This window comes from Squalius cephalus, assembly GCF_949319135.1.
Source record: "Squalius cephalus genome assembly, chromosome: 11".
Taxonomy (NCBI): domain Eukaryota; kingdom Metazoa; phylum Chordata; class Actinopteri; order Cypriniformes; family Leuciscidae; genus Squalius; species Squalius cephalus.
The window spans coordinates 2467771-2488003 of NC_137132.1; the positions used below are offsets into that span (position 1 = coordinate 2467771).

General features: G+C 38.5%; 1 protein-coding gene across 1 annotated transcript in view; it reads right to left on the bottom strand.

The window, feature by feature from the left end:
- Positions 1–15499, bottom strand: part of lrfn1 (leucine rich repeat and fibronectin type III domain containing 1) — a 163570-nt gene extending 148071 nt beyond the window's left edge. The window contains exon 1 of the mRNA XM_079886532.1: positions 14526–15499. The gene's annotated coding sequence lies outside the window, so the exon portion shown is untranslated. The remainder of the gene's footprint in view (positions 1–14525) is intronic.
- Between the last annotated feature and the right edge of the window lie 4734 nt (positions 15500–20233).

A 20233-nucleotide genomic window follows, 5' to 3' on the forward strand; every position in this document is an offset into this window, starting at 1 on the left:
AGTCATGCAAGTGCAGCTCCCTATCTCTTTGAATGGGGAAACATCAAAATCGTTCACCAAGCTTACGATTAAATTTCATATTTGAAATCTGACAACAACTGACTCCTAAATGTTGTTTCTAAACGCTTGAATTATGACAGAAAATGACATTATTCAGGCTGGGTCAAGCTAATGCGCGTCTGACTGTTTCTATAGCAACCGGCAGTCGAGTGACGAAAAGTCTTTACCAATTGGTGATTGGCTCTTATTTAGAAGGCAGGACTTATTCCGCCATATTGAGCGTTGCACTTTTCCCCATTTAATACAATACGAGTGACGCATCTTGTGTAATTTTATAGTCTTTTTTTGTTCTCTGAGATTGCTTGTACATGCATACCAGTTATGTCACCATGTCAGGTCATGAAAATGATCATTGCGATTTCATTTGACCCTCCATCTCATTCAATAGAGTAGCAAAACCCTTTATTACCCATTATTAGAGTCCAACTCCAGCCTGGAAGATGGATTAAAGTAGAATTAGCTTTGCCAGGATTGGTATAGAGGTTCACTCTGATATGAATTTTAATCCTGGATTTGTCAATTTGACATGCAGGTTCTGCCAGGACTGTTACTTTGTGATATAAACGTTAAGCCAGTATTGGTAAATTAGATTTATAAGGTTTTGCAATGATTTGCTAAACCAGTACGGGTCAATTTAACTCCGATTCGAGGCTCATTTTGGCTTTACTACCAAACCTTAATACACTCACAGCAGAGCATGTCTTTACACTGTGGATTAATTCTAGGAGATGTGAAGAACGCAAGCTGTTTGCTAAAGGCAATTACAATGGAGACGTAATGAAGAAATTAGTTACACTACAGCAGGCACATGAGTGTCATCAATAACAGTTCACGTACACAAATAACACCAAAATGTGTTCCTACCTATAGAGGGTTTGCATTGACATCAGAAGAGCTGCTGAGTGACTGGATTTAATAGCGGAAACTGCGAAAACGCCAGTAAAACAAACGATTATCAGTTTAAATTAAAGGTTGGACTCAATATAGTGTTCCTTACAACTTACCAAAGATCCAGTGATCATGGATATTGACATGCAGCAGGAATCATGTTTCCTCACATTTATATGAGCCTGATTTCAACGCCGGGGAAATACATAAAGCAAATTCGCCTGTTAATATGTTTTATATAAATATGATATAGGTCTAAATCCATGTGATCAGTTATATCAATGTTATATATATCATCGTATCATCCAGCCCTAAAACTTGTGTAGTTTTTTGTCAGTGTTTATTTAAAAACATCCAATTATGCAGAATATACAATGGTAAATATTAATTGATGAGTTGTCAATGCAATATATAACAATACAATATATAGGGTGTGATTTTACCGCTAAATTCAACATATTGACACACAATGATAACTTCAAATCCAGCTTTCTCTGCCTGGATCCAGTTGTTTCTGTGAATTACAGCGATCAATTTGCTTCTCTGTTCTGTAGCTTTCGGCAGTCTGTAAAAATATACCTCAGATTTCTTGTCAAATCTATTCATACAGTCAATCTCAAAGCTCTTTCCTGTTTTAGATGTGTTTTGTGTGTTTTTCGTGGCATTCAAACTGAAAACAAATGTTTTAATAATCCAGCCGACGGTGACGTCACACGCATATCCTCTATAGCAAAGCGTTGTGGGTTGGTTATACTTTTCCCAGTCAGATTTCACAGGTGTGAAACCGCTCTGACACCCGTTCCAGTGTGAACACACATGAACTAGTATCAGTCAGTCTGACTGTAAAGCGAGTTTGAGCCGGAGTAACCCTGGAGAAGCTCATGAGGCGTCAGGGACAGATGGAGGTTGAGCCGGACTTACACACTCGCCAAACACACCGACCTGTGAGAGAACAGACAACTGTCTGCATGTAGGACACTTTATGCATATCATCTGCCACTCATATTACACTCGTTCTCATCCCTAAATGACTTAAATTTAGAGACGCTTTCGATGCAAATGAGGAATGTAATTAATATTTCTTAAAACAAGAGCTCTTGAGTAATAATTTGGGTTTCATGGGAATTAATTGAAGGATATGCTGCTAATTCACTCCTCGAGCGCCTGGGTTTATAATGCGATGAAGGGATGAAAGAATGAGTGAAAGATTTCAAATGAAATGAGTATTTTCTAGCCTGAAGAGGTGGAGGTGTCTCATCTTCTGAGGATGAACCTAAACTGACCCCAAACCAGCGTGTTCAAAACAATAAAACTGAAAATTAAATTGTGTGTGTTGCAGGAGAACTGTCATTTTCTTTTCATTACTTCTGTCTTGATGTTTTCCATCAGTCTCATTAGCAGGCAGGTTCAACTCTCGCTGTGACTTTATGATGTTATTCGGGCCGTGTCAGATATATAATAATATAATAATCCTGGTTCATTACTTCAGGAGGGGTTTGTCCTCTATCATCTAATGGTGCTACACAATCCTTCCTCGGTTCCCGTCGCTCTCTCTCTCTCTCTCTTACTCCATTTCCACCAAAATGAGGTAGTGAAATTCTCTCAAAATCAGTCTGACATAAGAAGGGATGTCAATATACATTTTTATTGTATTCATCACATTTAGCTCCTTTTTAGACGTGCACTACGAAGACTTTTCTAGGTAAAAAACAACAAAATTCCATTAAGCCAATACACAAATTTACTACAGTAAGTCTTCAATGAATTATATTTTAAGTCAAATTTGGCAGGACATTTCATATAAAGAAAACAGGGTTCATCTAATATTGGTATGTGAGATACTTCCCTAAACAAATATATTGAGTATGCTTTCTTCTAACCGTCAGTGGGTGTGCAATGACAGATCGAGTATATATACACGTCAAACCGTCAGATTCATCCTGCATCTTATGTTTCAACCTCTGAAAGCGACTGAGAAGCCAAAGTGAAAGAGAAAACTAAACAACAGACAGCGGAAATTAATCCAACAGTGCTCTCACTCACAAAACAACTACTGACTCTATCTATCTATCTATCTATCTATCTATCTATCTATCTATCTATCTAGGTTTGATTTATAAATAAATGATCCATTAAAGGGGGGGTGAATTGCTGTTTCATGCATACTGAGTTTTTTACACTGTTAAAGAGTTGGATTCCCATGCTAAACATGGACAAAGTTTCAAAAGTTAAGTTGTACGTTTGAAGGAGTATTTTTGTTCCAAAAATACTCCTTCCGGTTTGTCACAAGTTTCGGAAAGTTTTTTTTCGAGTATGGCTCTGTCTTACGTAAGATAGAGCGGAATTTCCTTATATGGGTCCTAAGGGCACTTCTCCGCGGCCGCGCGCGCACTCGCAGACCAGAGAGAGAAGAGAGCGAAAGCAGTACGTTACCTCAAAGCGCTCTGCTCGGCTTTAGGGAAGTCAATGTCACCAAAGAAGTGGGTTTTTGGTTGGCAGGGCAAGACAACCCTGCACAGATTCCCAAAGAACCCAGCGTTAAGGGAATAGTGGATGGAGTTTGTTTTTTCGAAGCATCAACGGAGGTTGTGCACGACTCTTTGTTCCCTGCATTTCGACGATGATTGTTTTATAAACAAAGCCCAGATCGACTTATTTGCAGATCGTCTAATGCTTAAGGATCGAGCAGTCACGGTGAGTAAACTACTTCAAATGTCTCTCTGTGTTGTTGTTAGATCAGTTAGCACAGCTATAGCACACCGCCCACACGGCCCGCCCCCAGCCGCTCGGTTTTTTCCGGAAAGACTCGGTACAGCCAATCTTTAACTTATAAATATAATAAAACTAAAGACGTTTTGGAGATATGAAGGATGCAATACTACTCTATAGGTACTCAAGATTAACAGGAGATTGAGTGAAAATGAGCATTTCACCCCCCCTTTAAGAGGGTCTGTCTCCATCATTTACTGTTAAACGGCAGCTTGGCTACTGAAATCACCTGTTGTCTGAGTTTACATGCAAACCAATAACTGACAACACAAGTAAACCGCGTTTACAAGAGTCTATTAATAAATCAAAACGTAATAATTTGCATATCTGACTCTGAGCATTTCATTTGTTTTGTCGTTTGTGATGTTAAATAAAGCATTAAAAAACAAAGGAGTGTTGCAACATGTCAGCGGGAATCTTCCGGCTCATATATTCTCCTCTCTCACCGGTACAGATGCAGAGTGTTGACCGAACCACTTCTACTTCTGCTGAGCCAGATGAGAGCACTTTTAGCATTTTTGGGGTCAACAAAGAGTGAGTTTGCGATATATTTCCTTGTTCCTTACTGCAAAACGCTCGCTCTGAATGCACTTAAATCCACAGTGAGAACATGTTCGTGTCACATATCACATACACACTTCAGAAAGCCGGCAGAAAGCAGGTTAATGCGTTTACATGCCGGGAGAAATCGACGTAAGGGGCAAAAATGTAGCCGTGTCGACCGGTTTATCCTTAAGGCGAGACACTACAGGTGAATAGGGTAAAATTTTAAAATAATAGATATCACCATGAAACTTCCTCAGTTGATTACTTACACAAGTATATATAAAAAAATGTATTACAAGTTTTAGAAATTTGTATGTTTAATTATGCAAATTAGGCATTATCTCATTAAATATGCATGATTTTGCAGATAGATCTGAACATATGATAAAGCCAGGTGCAAAATAATTTTTTCATTTTGTTTACACACAAGATGAAAAAAACATTTCAGAGGGACTTCAGGATATATGCTTTCATTACCTAGGAAATCAAAATATTCTGTCCATAGCCTTAAAAATTGATTTTCGCCATATTTTTTTAATTAAAATGTCACATAAATCAGGCCAGGAATGATTTATTAACAAATCCCTCTGAAAATATCTTCAGAATACTGCTAAGTGTATAACTGGAAAGTTTGGTGTACATAGGCTGAGATGTTTTTGCCTGCCGTGTCTCGCCTTAAGCCGTTTATGACTTTACTCCGATAAAGGAAAACATGTTATCGCGTTTACGTGATCATGTGCATTGTCTGCTTATTTAGCATAAACAGGTTAAGAACGTGCATGTAAACACAATCAGTTTCAAATGTTCTAATCAGATTTTAGAATTTTTAGCAGTTAAAATGTCATTAAAATGCATTAAATGTGTTGAATGGCCAACAAACTCCAACCTTCTAATGGTCTGACGACGGATGTATAATAAGAACATATTTAATGAACTGCATGTTGATGCTTTCCCTTTGACAGACCTAGTAACTAAATAACCCGTTTTGCAAACATACCTTGCTCGTCGTGATTTTGAGTTCACATTTTACCATTCTAACTCAGTGTAATTGAACCCACCACGATGGAAACACCAGCTCACGGTCATGGGGAACGGTTCTCTCTCTGTCGCCCCCTTGGGCTTCAGGCTTTGCTGCGGGAAATAGACGTGTGTCAAGGCGAACGCAAGCTGTTTTTCATCCCTTCACGCTGATTTCCACATGAATGGCATCTTTGACAGGCATGACACACCCTGCGGATTGAAGAGGCTCATGGATAGATTGGTCCTCGCTGTAAACCGCCAAACCCTGACAGCACAACAGTCACGTGACTCCACAGTTTCTCCGCATCTCAGTTTCTCCTTATTGGCCTGAAGATCCTGGAGTGCAGGGTGATATGACAGCTTATATACTGTTCAACAGTGTGCATGTCAACCTGAGGTGATTACGCCACACCATTTATAACACGGTGCGCATTTGGACTGCTTTACATTAAACAACATGGAGTAATGTTAAAATTAAATATAATTATAAAGTATTTGCAATATTGCATTGCATGAGAACTTAGTTATCCACAAACAGTCATTAAGAGATGTTTATTAAAATTAGTGCTGTGCAACGATTAATCAAAGTAAATTAAAAGTTTGTTTTTACATAATATATGTGTCTGATGTGTGTGTGTGTATATATATATATATATATATATATATATATATATATATATATATATATATGTGTATGTATAAATATATATACAAATATTTCTTAAATATATACATGCATGTGTGTGTATTTATATATACAAAATAATTATACACAGTACACACACGTATTATGTAAACACAAACTTTTATTTTGGATGCGATTAATTGTTGCACAGCACTAATTAAAATAGAAATCATTATTGCATTAAATAATGTGTACAGCAAACACATCTAATACTGGTCTAGTATCATCAATATTTGTGCCCTTTTTCCTAAAAACTTGGATTTAGATTTATCGGCTAAATATCGGTAAAATATAACGACTGCTTTCAAATATAAATTTTTTTCGGTATCGGCCAAAATGTTCATATCAGTGCATCCCTAAGCAAAGCTAAAAATAAGATATTATTATAAACAATTTGCAATTTTGCATTGCATGAGATAAAGCAGTTAGTTATCCACAAACAGTCATTAATAGATGATTATAAAAATATAAACTATTATTGCATTAAATTTACAGCAAACACATCTAGTATACAGTCAAACCAAAAATTATTCAGACACCATATCTAAATTTTGATATTTTTTTTACTAGAGGGTGCAGGACACTATAGTTCATTAATGTAAGTGAGGATAGCAAGGTGTCTGAATACATTTTGGTTTGACTGTAGATACTGTTCCAGTACTTTCTGACATGAGATCCCGCCCACCACCACCTCTAAGCCAATCACAGGAGATCTGTCAGAAGTCTGTGACGCGTGACCGATCCGTCACATCAAGAGGTGAAGCTCGTGCCCCGTTCAACAGTCATTTTCAAAAGTGTTCATCTGCAAACAGCTCATCAATTTCTGTGGCTTTTCTCCATCTTAATTAGATGTGCTCTCTGCCAGTGCCTCAGGAAAAACTCAGAAGTGTGTCTCACAGAAGTTTTAAATTATTCCTGAAGAGAGGAACCTCTGAAGCAGAACATGTAGCTTCCCTCGGCGTCCGCGACAGGGACTGACAGCACGCGGGTTATCAACCCACTGCAGACTTCTGTTCAAGCCATGGGGGAATTTTAAAAGCATGCGCTCAGAATATGGAAAAGGCCTCGGCTATCCGTCTCTGCAAAACAACTGTTCACCCGCCACGATTAAGACGGAAGTGCGGTAAACGGCTGGCGGCCATCTGATCCCTCTCTGTCAAACTGCTCTCCATATGCTATTACACGGCTAATGCTGCATGCTAACGCAGGCCGCGGGATTTATCTGATATTATCTCATTCTTATCCGCCGCTAAAAGCGATTTTCACCCTTGCACAAAGAAGCTTATAGTGTTCTCTGATACATCATCAGCCAATAACCAACACAGATAAACGCCTCCCCTTTCGACAGAGACACGAATATAAAAGACTATAATCGCTGAATTATGACCTCTACTTCAAACCAGACCTGGAAAAATAACTCATGTGCTTCACTATGTCCAACATGCCAAATATCATGCCAAACAAATGTCAGAATTTTAAAGTGTTTTGATTGAATCTTCAAGAAGAGACTATTTGTAAATCACTAAATGACTGGTGGAATTAGTGTGTGTGAGTCAACTACAACTATTGCTCATATTGAGGGTTTGTGATTTCAACAAACTCTTACGTTCAGCATGGAAATATAGAGGCGATAGTTGTGATATTCTTGAGATAAATGAAAATCTGCATTCTGCTCAAGTTAATGTCGGATGAATAGAATACAAATAGAATTTAATTTTTAATGTTGTTGTTTTTTTTGCAGCACATTTATTATGTTTAGTCTCTAATCTACGATTTAACACCATCCAATCATTGCACTCAAACCCAGAGGATGAGACACGTTTATTTATTCGAATAATCAACTTTGGCCTGAAAATATTCCTTTATATGAACAGCTTCAATTTGACGATTGTATCAGAAAGTGAGGTAAGTGTGCATGAAAGCAATGTGAATATTGTTATTGTTTAATATGTAGTCTATAGAGGATATGCGCTTGACGTCACCGTCGGCTGGATTAACTGCGGTTACACACACTGAGTGGCAGAAACACTGAGTGGCAGCATTTGTTTTCAGCGTGAATGCAACGAAAAACACACAAAACACATCTAAAACAGGAAAGAACTTTGAGATTGACTGTATAAATAGATTTGACAAGAAATCTGAGGTATATTTTTACAGACTGCCGAAAGCTACAGAACAGAGAAGCAAATGGATCGCTGTAATTCACAGAAACAACTGGATCCAGGCAGAGAAAGCTGGATTTGAAGTTATCATTGTGTGTCAATATGCTGAATTTAGCGGTAAAATCACACCCTATATATTGTATTGTTATATATTGTATTGACAACTCATCAATTAATATTTACCATCGTATATTCTGCATAATTGGATGTTTTTAAATAAACACTGACAAAAACTACACAAGTTTTAGGGCTGGATGATACGATGATATATATAGCATTGATATAACTGATCACATGGATTTAGACCTATATTATATTTATATAAAACATATTAACAGGCGAATTTGCTTTATGTATTTCCCCGGCGTTGAAATCAGGCTCATATAAATGTGAGGAAACATGATTCCTGCTGCATGTCAATATCCATGATCACTGGATCTTTGGTAAGTTGTAAGGAATACTATATCGAGTCCAACCGTTAGATTAAACTGATAATCGTTTGTTTTACTGGCGTTTTGGCAGTTTCCGCTATTAAATCCAGTCACTCAGCAGCTCTTCTGACACTCGGTCAGGAAAGTGACGTCAATGCAAACCCTACTGGATGTATAACCTTGTCTAATTCTAATTGTCTTTAATGTTAGATATTGTTTGCTTTCTATTCTTGCACATCAGGTGGTCAGACCTTGACGTAATGCATACTCTTTAAAGTATAACCCTTTAAATCAGGAAATATGCACCAGAATAGCATGACACCATTGTTTTATCATATATAATAACTGTAAACTATCTGTAATGAACTGTACATCAATAAATCACAACAATCCCGTGCTACGGTTCCTGTCATTGATACAAGCTACAGCTCAAGTTATTTTACACCACTATTTGACGCTTCCGCTTTTCGCACGCACAAGTGTGATAAAGGCCCACTAAATAAATATGAGAGAATAGTTTCTATATTAGTGTGAATTTTCACTTCAAATCATCAGTTCATGGGCTGTAATGATTCAGGTGATCATTAAGATGTGATCTAACATCCGTCTGACACCAGATAAAAAAAAACCCTGCTTAATTAGACCAAACCTGAGAGAAATACAAGCCTGCACTGACACAAGCTAACCAGCAACTCCATTAGTGCTGCTGACAGTCTCTATGATACACAAACACTCAGTTATTTCACACACACATACACACTTAGATTAGGCGGTAGACCAGGAGACATGGCAAAAACATGCCGTGTCTGAGTGAAACATGATCAGCGTTATTAAGCCCAGCGGCTGTTTGCGTAACCGCGACCAGAACAGAATTATTATCTTTTCCATAACCAGCCCAGAGCATTCTACTTATCATTAGACTAAATCTAATATGCATGCCGGTGAATGGGATAATCCATATCATCAGCATAAACCATTTACTACCTACAGTGCATCACCCGTCCTGAGAGGATCCCAGACACAGGACGGGGACCAAAGCATCGCTCAGATCGCCAAGAGCTGTTTCTATCCGCATGAATTAAACATTCAGGCCGTAATCCAGCTGTCACTAATCACAATTTCAGTGTGTGTGTGTGTGTTGCATTTGAGAGCTCAAAATGTGCAGAACACGGATTAGTTCGATCTTCTGGAGTCTCGCGTCGCAGCTGTAGAATCGGTGAATTCATCTGTTTCGCTTCTGAACAGGCAACCAATCACAATCAAGCCCTACGTCATGTGATCGTTACTCTTTGAAATTCGGTGGCGGCTGAACAAATGGCACATTTCATCAGGCTTCTGTTTACATGGTAATTATGGTATTACAATAATAGAGCCCTCACACATCATTTCTCACGCTGGGTTACAGGAAAGAGTCATCAGAGAGAGGACGTGTGCTGCTGCCGGTTTTAACGTGTGTGTGTGTGTGTGTGTGTGTGTGTGTGTGTGTGAGGAATAATGTTATTTGTAAAGATAAACAGGTGGGTTGAAAGAGACGGTCAGTGGGCAGCAGACACACAGGTCTCATCAGGCCAACACACACATTCAACACAGAAATCTAGAGGCAGACATACTGTAAACTTCCATTGCTTTTACATAATTACTACAGGCTAATCTTCACACTAACCCTAACAGATGACCCTAACCTACCTGATGGATGGAAGGATGGAAGGATGGATGGACGGATGGATGGATAGTTGGGTAGATGGATGGATGGATGGATGGATGGATGGATGGATGGATGGATGGATGGATGGACAGACGGATGGATGGATAGTTGGGTAGATTGGAAGGATGGATGGATGGAAGGATGGATGGATGGATGGATGGATGGATGGATGGATGGATGGATGGATGGATGGATGGATGGACAGACGGATGGATGGATGGATGGATGGATGGATGGATGGATGGTTGGGTAGATTGGAAGGATGAATGGATGGACAGACGGATGGATGGATGGACAGACGGATGGATGGATAGTTGGGTAGATTGGAAGGATGGATGGATGGATGGATGGATGGATGGATGGATGGACGGATGGATAGTTGGGTAGAATGGATGGATGGATGGATGGATGGATGGATGGATGGATGGACAGACGGATGGATGGTTGGGTAGATTGGAAGGATGGATGGATGGATGGATGGACAGACGGATGGATGGTTGGGTAGATTGGAAGGATGGATGGATGGATGGATGGATGGATGGATGGATGGATGGATGGATAGTTGGGTAGATTGGATGGATGGACAGACGGCCGGATAGTTGGGTAGATTGGATGGATGGATGGATGGATGGATGGATAGTTGGGTAGATTGGATGGATGGACAGATGGATGGATGGATAGTTGGGTAGATTGGATGGATGGATGGATGGATGGATGGATGGATGGATGGATGGATGGATGGACAGACGGATGGATGGATGGATGGTTGGGTAGATTGGAAGGGGATGGATGGATGGACAGACGGATGGATGGATGGATGGATGGATGGATGGATAGTTGGGTAGATTGGATGGATGGACAGACGGCCGGATAGTTGGGTAGATTGGATGGATGGATGGATAGTTGGGTAGATTGGATGGATGGATGGATGGACAGACGGATGGTTGGGTAGATTGGAAGGATGGATGGATGGACAGACGGCCGGATAGTTGGGTAGATTGGATGGATGGATGGATGGATGGATGGATAGTTGGGTAGATTGGATGGATGGATGGATGGACAGACGGATGGATAGTTGGATAGATTGGATGGATGGATGGATGGATAGTTGGGTAGATTGGATGGATGGACAGACGGCCGGATAGTTGGATAGATTGGATGGATGGATGGATGGATGGATAGTTGGGTAGATTGGATGGATGGATGGATGGATGGATGGATGGATATTTTAAAAAGTTCAAAGCTATTTGCTTGTGGACAAAACCCTATTTATTTAGAGAATATGAAATTTTAATTGGTTTATTGATGACCTCTGACTTTTTCAGTGGCCTTGATTCTTGAAGTATTCGTTCTTTCCATTCATAATCTCCACAGGGATTTAAAAAATCTTAAATAATGAGATCTAAGCCTTGAACAAACAGCCTGAGAGATGAATCACAACATTACAACATTTGACTTGAAGCAAAATTATACGAAAATTTGGGGAAAGAAAGACAAAAGTTAGACTTTTATGAGTTATTGAACTACTATCCCATTATGCACTGCGAACAATATAGGCTAATTAAATAAAAATGACCATAAAGAATAAAAATGTATAAATATTTAAGCTTCCATTTGTTAATATAAGTAAACATCAATTAAATATTTCTAAAGCATTTATTAATCTTAGTAATACATTTTTACAATCAATAGGTTGATCTGTTATCAACAATATTTAATGGACCTGGGGTGCGTTTCCCGAAAGCATCGTTGGCCAACTATGGTCGCAAGTTCATCGCAATGTCCATTGAACTCTATTGGTAACGACGGAACTTGCGACCATAGTTGGCCAACGATGCTTTCGGGAAACGCACCCCTGAGCCGAAACGAACTAACAATCAACAGTTGTGAACTAACATTAAGAAAGATTTACAAATACTGGAACAAAAAGTATTGCTCATTGCTAGTTAATACTAGTTATTAATTATTGCTAGTTATTTAATGCATTAACTAATGTTAACTAATGGGGCATTACTGTAAAGTGTCACCCTTTTTGCCTGATTGGTCTATATCTCTTCAAGATTATTGGTAGTTAAGTGTAGTTTTTCATTGAGAATTTGGCTATCAAACACTTTTTTTCCTTTATTAAATCACTCAGACTTGTGGCTTCAACAGAAACATACATCATCACAAACTCAGAGCTCATGTTTGGCTCAAAAATCAATTTCTCTTTCACTCACGGTACCTGTTGGGCTATATGTGAATTCTGACTTGAAAACCAAACTACAGAAGTTAACAGTCAATCTACTGGATGTATTTCAATAGTTCAGTTGATGAAAGGCAGCAATTAAATTGAATAGTTAAAAAGCTAAGATTAACATTTTAACATTTGAAAGTGAATTAAGACATAAATATTAGTATTGTAACTTGAACTGAAAAATACTATTATCATTCATTCTTATTATATAAATGAATATTTTTACGTTACTTTATTATTATCATCATTATTATTCAATGTGATTGGGTTCGTAAAGCACCAGTGTGAATGTAATGTGGACTGAGACTCAGATCACAACTAAACAGAAGTCCACATTAAACTCCAGCTACAAAGTCTGAACTAAACAATATTTTGTCTATTTACTTCACATGTCATATGACCAATAACCAAAATGAAATCTTTCTTAATATTAGTTCACAACTGTTGATTGTTAGTTCATTTCGGCTCAGGTCCATTAAATATTGTTGATAACAGATTTAAACCTGTTGATTGTAAAAATGAATTAGTTGTAAATGTTGAAATTAAACAACTGAAATATTAATTTACAATCTCAAGGTTTCATGTTAAATGTATAGTTTATGTCTAAGGGGTTCGGCTTATGACAAAAAAAGAAAAAAAAAAAAAGAAAAGAACGTTTAGGAACCCTTGATATAATGCAATGACATTCATACATTTTATATGCCCAGATACTAATTCCATTTAGTTCTAGTAGGTCTTGGCTTTCTCTCTCTCTCTCTGTGTGTGTGTGTGTGTGTGTGTGTGTGTGTGTGTGTGTGTGTGTGTGTGTGTGTGTGAGTGAGTGAGTGAGTGAGTGTGTGTGTGTGTGTGTGTGTGTGTGTGTGTGAGTGAGTGAGTGAGTGAGTGAGCGTGTGAGAGAGAGAGAGAGAGAGAGAGAGAGAGAGAGAGAGAGAGAGAGAGAGAGAGTGAGTGAGTGAGTGAGTGTGTGTGTGTGTGTGTGTGTGTGTGTGTGTGAGTGAGTGAGTGAGTGAGTGAGTGAGTGAGTGTGTGTGTGTGTGTGTGTGCGTGTGTGCGTGTGTGTGTGTGTGTGTGTGTGTGTGTATGTGTACGCGTGTGTGTGTGTGTGTGTGTGTGTGATTGTGAGTGTGTGTGTGTGAGAGAGTGTGTGTGAGTAAGTGTGTGTGAGTAAGTGAGTTATGTGCCAGTGGCCCCCAGCGGCCGCTGCTCCACTCTCTCTCAGCCGCAGACACACCCCGACAGCGGCTCCGGCTCCGGGACTCGATCTGGACTGCGGAACCGGACCTGTGCGTGTATCTGACCTCAAACATTGTCTTACTGTGGTTTCACTGTGTCCAAAGTCCGATAAACACAGCAATTCACAACTGTCCTGCTAAAAGAACCGTTCAAAAACGCAACTTAGCCTCTCCTGCAAACCTTCCCACCAAATATAACAACATCCCTGCGTCCCACAGCCCAACACTGGCGTTTAAATAAGAAATAAACGGGCCTGTGGATGTAAACGGAAAGTTTAATGACTGTTAATGTCCAGAAGAATCTGTTAAGGTTTAGCAGAAGCTGAAAACACAACGCAAGACGGCAAAGGTCCTTCAAGAGGAAGATCAATCAACATTTTCTGACTGACAACAACAGTATAATGCCAAAATCCCATTAGTTATGTTCATCATCACCTCGCTTTAAATAGAAAACGTCGCTCTTCCGCTAATGGGTTTCAAATGCGCAAAGTCCGCATTGAGTATCGAACCGAAGACACTAAAACACGAATTTGTTTTCAATATACCTTCCATATTGCATAGTAATTTGCAAGGTAACGTTACCACACCACAAGCAAACAATAGCGCATTATTTAATTAATATTTGACCTCTAAGGTTTGATATATTAGACTAAATAATGAGCTGGCATTTGAGGAAAAGGAGTGTGATGCTAAATATAGTCCCAAACTGAACGCAAATAATCAAAGTACTGGATCACAGAGTGTGTTGTTCGTTTTCTTATCTCTTAAAATGAAAACAATAAGTGCGTTACCTCCGTCCTGGAGCATCCAAACGCCTCCCAAGTTCAGAGCAGCACAGAAATGTCCGAGATCTTCAGATAGATGATGTCTAAATCTCCTCCTCTGGGTCCAGAGTCTCGTAACAATATTCTCACTGGGATAAATCTATTCTATAATATATATAAAACGATGAATGCATTGATAAAGACCAGGAAATCTCATTCGAATGCAGAATGTGGCGCGAAATCTTAACGGAAATTCTTAACGGTTCTTCATTTCGAACGGCTCCCTCGATTCAAACGATCTTTGATCTGAAATCCCACAACATACTTTCGGTTCAGCACAGACGATTAATAAAGGCGATTTAATCCAAAACTAAAATTGTTAGCCTCCAAAAACACAGTTAGAATGAGGAATCCTCGAACAATCCAGAAATGTTGATGGTTTACTTCTGTCGGAGGTCCAGTCAGACTTTTCGCCTCACGTCGGATCGCCTCACAGTGACTGAGGTAAAAACAGTCCGATATCGTCGTATTTAGTGCATGAACACGAAAATAACACCATTTGAGGGGAAATGCGGATACAATCCACTCGGATAGAGAACGAGGGCATGAAAAAAGACGCAAAGGACAAAGCGTCCATTCACACCGGCGCTATTTCCCTCAGAAAAGCCTATCCAGTTTGCTCAGCATACAGATACATTTTCCAACATTTCTCCAAATGCAGCTCGCAGTTTCGTTATCATAGATCCAGTGTCCAACGCAGAAGGGATCCCACCCACGTTTATTTCATATGCGCATTTTTTTTCTCTTCCAAACGGAATCCTGCGGGAAACGGACGCAGAAACCGAATTAAAAACATTTGGCACCGCGTTGGAGTCGCTGATGTATTGCTCTACTCCTCATGAAGAGCATCTGCGTGTCCCTCCCTCTCCTCGGTAACAGTCAACTCACGGAGAGCTGAACACAACACTGCTCTGTGTGTGTGTGTGTGTGTGTGTGTGTAGTGTGCGAGAGGACGAAGGGTGGATTTGCACACGTGCCAATAGCGGATTTTCACCTGCCGATTCCACATGCTTTACCTGCACATAGTTTAGAAAATGTTTCGAAATGAGTCAGGGTCAGGATTAATTAACATTATCAAAACAAACTGTTTACCGCACGATCACTCTGCATTGTCACTCCCTAACCATGTTTTAACGGTAACACTTTACAATAAGGCTCATTAGTTAACTATATAGTTAACCATATAGTTATCTAAGTAAGTCACACCTCGACTTTCTTCCAAATAACGCACATTTCATTCACAATATTATAAATACAGGCCTCTATATTTCCTGCACATTTTAGTTTTTCTGAATTGTCTGAATGGCTAATAAAAATAGGTAATACAAAACGATTACTTGGTCACCACCACCAAGGTGAATTGGTTTAGTCTTGACTTCTGGTTGTGACTCGTCGTGAGTGACAGTTGTTATGGGGGGGATCAGGGGAAATCTGTTGATTGTCGATGTCGAGTGCCAAATAAGAGATGGACAAGAAAGGTCAAAGCCATCAGGTGTCCAATTTAGAAACGAGCGAAAGATAAAGGTATGCAACTATGTTTTCTCTGTATGATTACGGTATCCATGTCATGTCCATGTGATGAATGAAGGGGCAATATTGGGTATAACTCTTATTTGTTAGCCTTTTTGCTATGATTCTTGCTATGCTTAACAATAATTCGATTTTAACTCAAACACGAGGTCTAATTTCACCATAATATTGTGCTTTGCAACAAAACTGTTACAAGTTCAGTTATTACACTGCAAAAAATGCTTTTCTATCCATCTATCTTAAATAAAGATGCATAACGTTATTTTACTAAAGTAGTGGAGTGGGGTGGGGGGGTCTCGAAGGGGGTCTCGCCTAGGGTGTAATTCAATGTAGAACCGCCACTGCTGCTAGTAAAACCATAGTAACTACAAAATGAATCATGGTTTTCTGTCTTTCTTTCTTTCTTTCTCTTTCTTTCTTTCTTGTAATATAGCACAATTCATTGCAACTGAAGTTGCACCAATGTGCTTTCCAGAGATAATAAAATATAAATAAATACATAGACAACACAAAAACAACATAAAACAACAACAGAGAATTTTGACTCAACGCCCAGAGGAATTAAAAGCCTGAGTTAATAGATGAGTTTTTAACAATGATTTAAAACTCCAAATAGTCTGAGCCAATCCGATGTGAACGAGTAACAAATTCCAAAGTTTCCAAAATTCCAATGGTTTTACTGCAGTATCCAAGGTTTAACCATGGTTTTTGTAATAAAACAATAGTAACTAAATGTTTTTGTTTTTTTTTTGTAGTAAAACGATAGTAACTACAAAATTAACCATGGTTTTACTACAGTAACAATTATTTATCTAGTTTTTGTAGAAAACCATAGTAACTGCAAAATTGACCATTGTTTTACTACAGTATCTATATATAAACTACGGATTTAATTATTTCTTACTCTTAAAAACTAAGGCTGTCAATAGATTAATCATAATTAATCTGATTTCTGAAAATGAAACCGTCAAATCAAATTTGGCAAATGTGTTAATTTTTTGTCAGTTATTACACAAATAACACAGCTTTGATCACAGGAATAAATTGCATTTTAAAAAGGAAAAAAGTTATTTTAAACTGTAGCAATGTTTCACAGTATTACTTTTTTCTACTTTTGATCAAATAAATGAAGCCTGGGTAAGCAGAAGAGACTTTCAAACAAACAAAATGATAACTATTTCATATTTTAAAAAATGTTTAGCCTAATGGACTATTACGTAAAAAGGGGGATGGGGCTAGTTGTCTCACTTCTCTGGGTAGGATTGGGTTTTAAAGCCCATATTTATGGACATAAACCTTAAAGGTATAGCGGAGGATTTTCCCGAATTTTAGAAAAGAACCGCCCTCTCCACTTTTTGAAAAAATGCACATGCGCAACACTCTACCTGCTCCCGAGAGGGAATGCCTATTAAACGTATGCACGAGCTAATCATAGATTAACTTTTACTAGCAGTGATTTTAAATGGATTTCTCCAAATAGCATGCCAAACTTTACCTGTCAAGTAGAAACTTGAGGCATCAGTGGGAAGCCCAACCTGTGTTTTGAGCGCACGCCATCGTGTGAATCGTGTGCACGAGCACGTACGACGGCCTTACGTAAACATATCACCAGAATGATTGACACTTAAGAGGACCAATAGTCTTGATGATCCACCCGGAAAAAGAAAATCCTCTGCTATACCTTTAAAGTCATGTCAACGGAAAATCTGTGACAACATGCCCCCATATGAAAAAAATGTGGAAGCTTTGTTTCCGCCACAGAAAAATGCATATTAAAAGATATTTGCATCTTTTTATCTCACAATTGCGAGTTTACATCTGTTTTTTTTTTTGTTGGCTTTTTTTCTCAGAATTGCGAGATGTAGACTTGCAATTGTGAGAAATAAAAGCCTGAATTGAGAGATATACAGTAGTAATTGCATGTTATAAAGTCAGAATTGTGAGATATAAACTCGAAATTGTGAGAAAGTGTCAGAATTGTGTGATATGTAATTCGCAATTGCGAGAAAAAGCCAAAATTGTGAGATATAAACGCGCAATTGTGAGAAATAAAGTCGGAATTGCAAATTTATAATTGAAAGTTTATATCTCACAATTCTGACTTTTTTTCTTGCAATTGCAATGCAATTCTGACTTTATATCATGCAATTCTAACTTTTTTTCTCACAATTGTGAGTTTATCTCGCAATTGCATGTTTATATCTCGCAATTCTGACTTCAGATTTCACAATACTGACTTTTTCTCGCAGTTGCGAGTTTCTCGCAATTCTGACTTCCCAAAACTGTGAGATAAAAAGTCGTAATTACCTTTTTAATTTTTTATTCTGTGGCGGAAACAAGCTTCCATAGGAAGCCTTTATATGGGGTAAGTTGTCACAATGGGAGTCTGCCATTAAATACATTTAGCCTAGATATTTGTAATGGATTTTCAATCAATTTGAACATCAACTCCGTCACCCAAACTGTAAAATAAAAATGTTACCACCGTGCATATGCTAAACACAGTAACTACACTAACATTGAACACAAAATCTGCAATATTTTTCATATTAAGTTACTGCTGTCTGTCAGTAGAAATGCAGTTTAAAACAATGTGTCTTTGGAAAAGGGGGTCACGTGTAGTGTCCTTATGATATGAGCACATTCATTTGTGCTCCACGGTTCTCTGCTCTCTAAACCTGAAGCCTGAGCGAGTCGTGAGCGAATTTTTTAATGAAAGCTTCCCTCCACTTCAAAGACGGCTGCAGAGACGCTGCTACTGCTTAATATTACATAAAAACTCATATAGAAGAGGCCATGTACTTGATGAGCTGAAGTGAAAAAGTTATGGTTTATAAAACTAGTTATATAAAGGATTATAAAAATATAACTAGTGTTGTTTTATAAAACATTACACTTTACTTGGGTTTACTTAATAGTTTAATGTAAATTACCAAGATGCATTAGCCAAAGCAACATTTCTCATTTTCATTTCGGTAACTTGAAGCACAAATAATAACGAAAATGAAATCTTTTTTTTTTTTTTCAACATGCATGGTTTTGTTATAAATGATAATCAATTACAAAATAGTGCAATGCATGCATTTTCATTGCCAATTCAATGCATTTTGATGCATGCATGTATTTTACACCCATATTTCTGTTGTTCCTCTAAACCTACAGCGCTAAAATCAGGCAAGCAGCTGAAAATTGCATTGCTGTGTTGAGAACGGGCCATTGCCTGCGCAGAAGAACAGAACGCAGGAGGTGTGGGAGATTTTGCTGAGTTTTGTGGCTAATGCAGAAACACGCTGTTCTCCCGTCACTCAAACGCCACAGGGATTCACAGATGTGTAGACATATCTAGGCCTCACACGGGGCCGGAGAGTGGGAAAGAGATGAGGTGGGGATATACAGGGAGAACATGCATGTGATGGAACAGAGGAAAAAAAAGAGCAAGCATTAGTTTGCGTTTGCTGAAATGTCTCAGCTCTAAGACTCTTTTCAGAAATATGGCATTACAGAAATGTGCGAATAGTTCACAGCTGGGTCACCAGACAATGAACATCAGTGATAAATGACCTTCATACAGCGAGGACCGAAAGCCTGAAACCACCTGGATATGAACAGAAAGGTTCATGAAATCAAATGAAGGGAATAGATTTGAGACTCAGTAATATTTCTGCATCGCTAAACACTCTTTGCTTCGTATTTGTCGAATTATGCAAACACTGTTATTGAACTGAACTGAATGAACATTAAACTTATTCGAGCTGAATAATGACACTATTGTCTGATTTACAACATAAATTAAATGTCTCATATTTGATGAAGTTTGATTAATTGATTTTGTTGTTTATTACGGTGAATCTGTACCGCTTGGATTTGCTTCCACATTCAAACACACGAGTTGTTCTTTGAAACATCTGGAATGCAAATTCAATCTTCAATTTAACGTTACTCAAAATGATCATATCATTTTGTACCGAAAAAATAGCATTTTTTGGTCTCAGAATTCGGACTCCACTATATTTAAAGTTGCAGTCCGCAGTTTTTTCTCTTTGTCACCATCTCTGTTCGAAATCTGCAATTGCAGTTATTCGTGGAATTATCAACTTTACGTGCGTTGCGCCTCGGCACGGCAAAGCGCGGACGAATCCGATGTT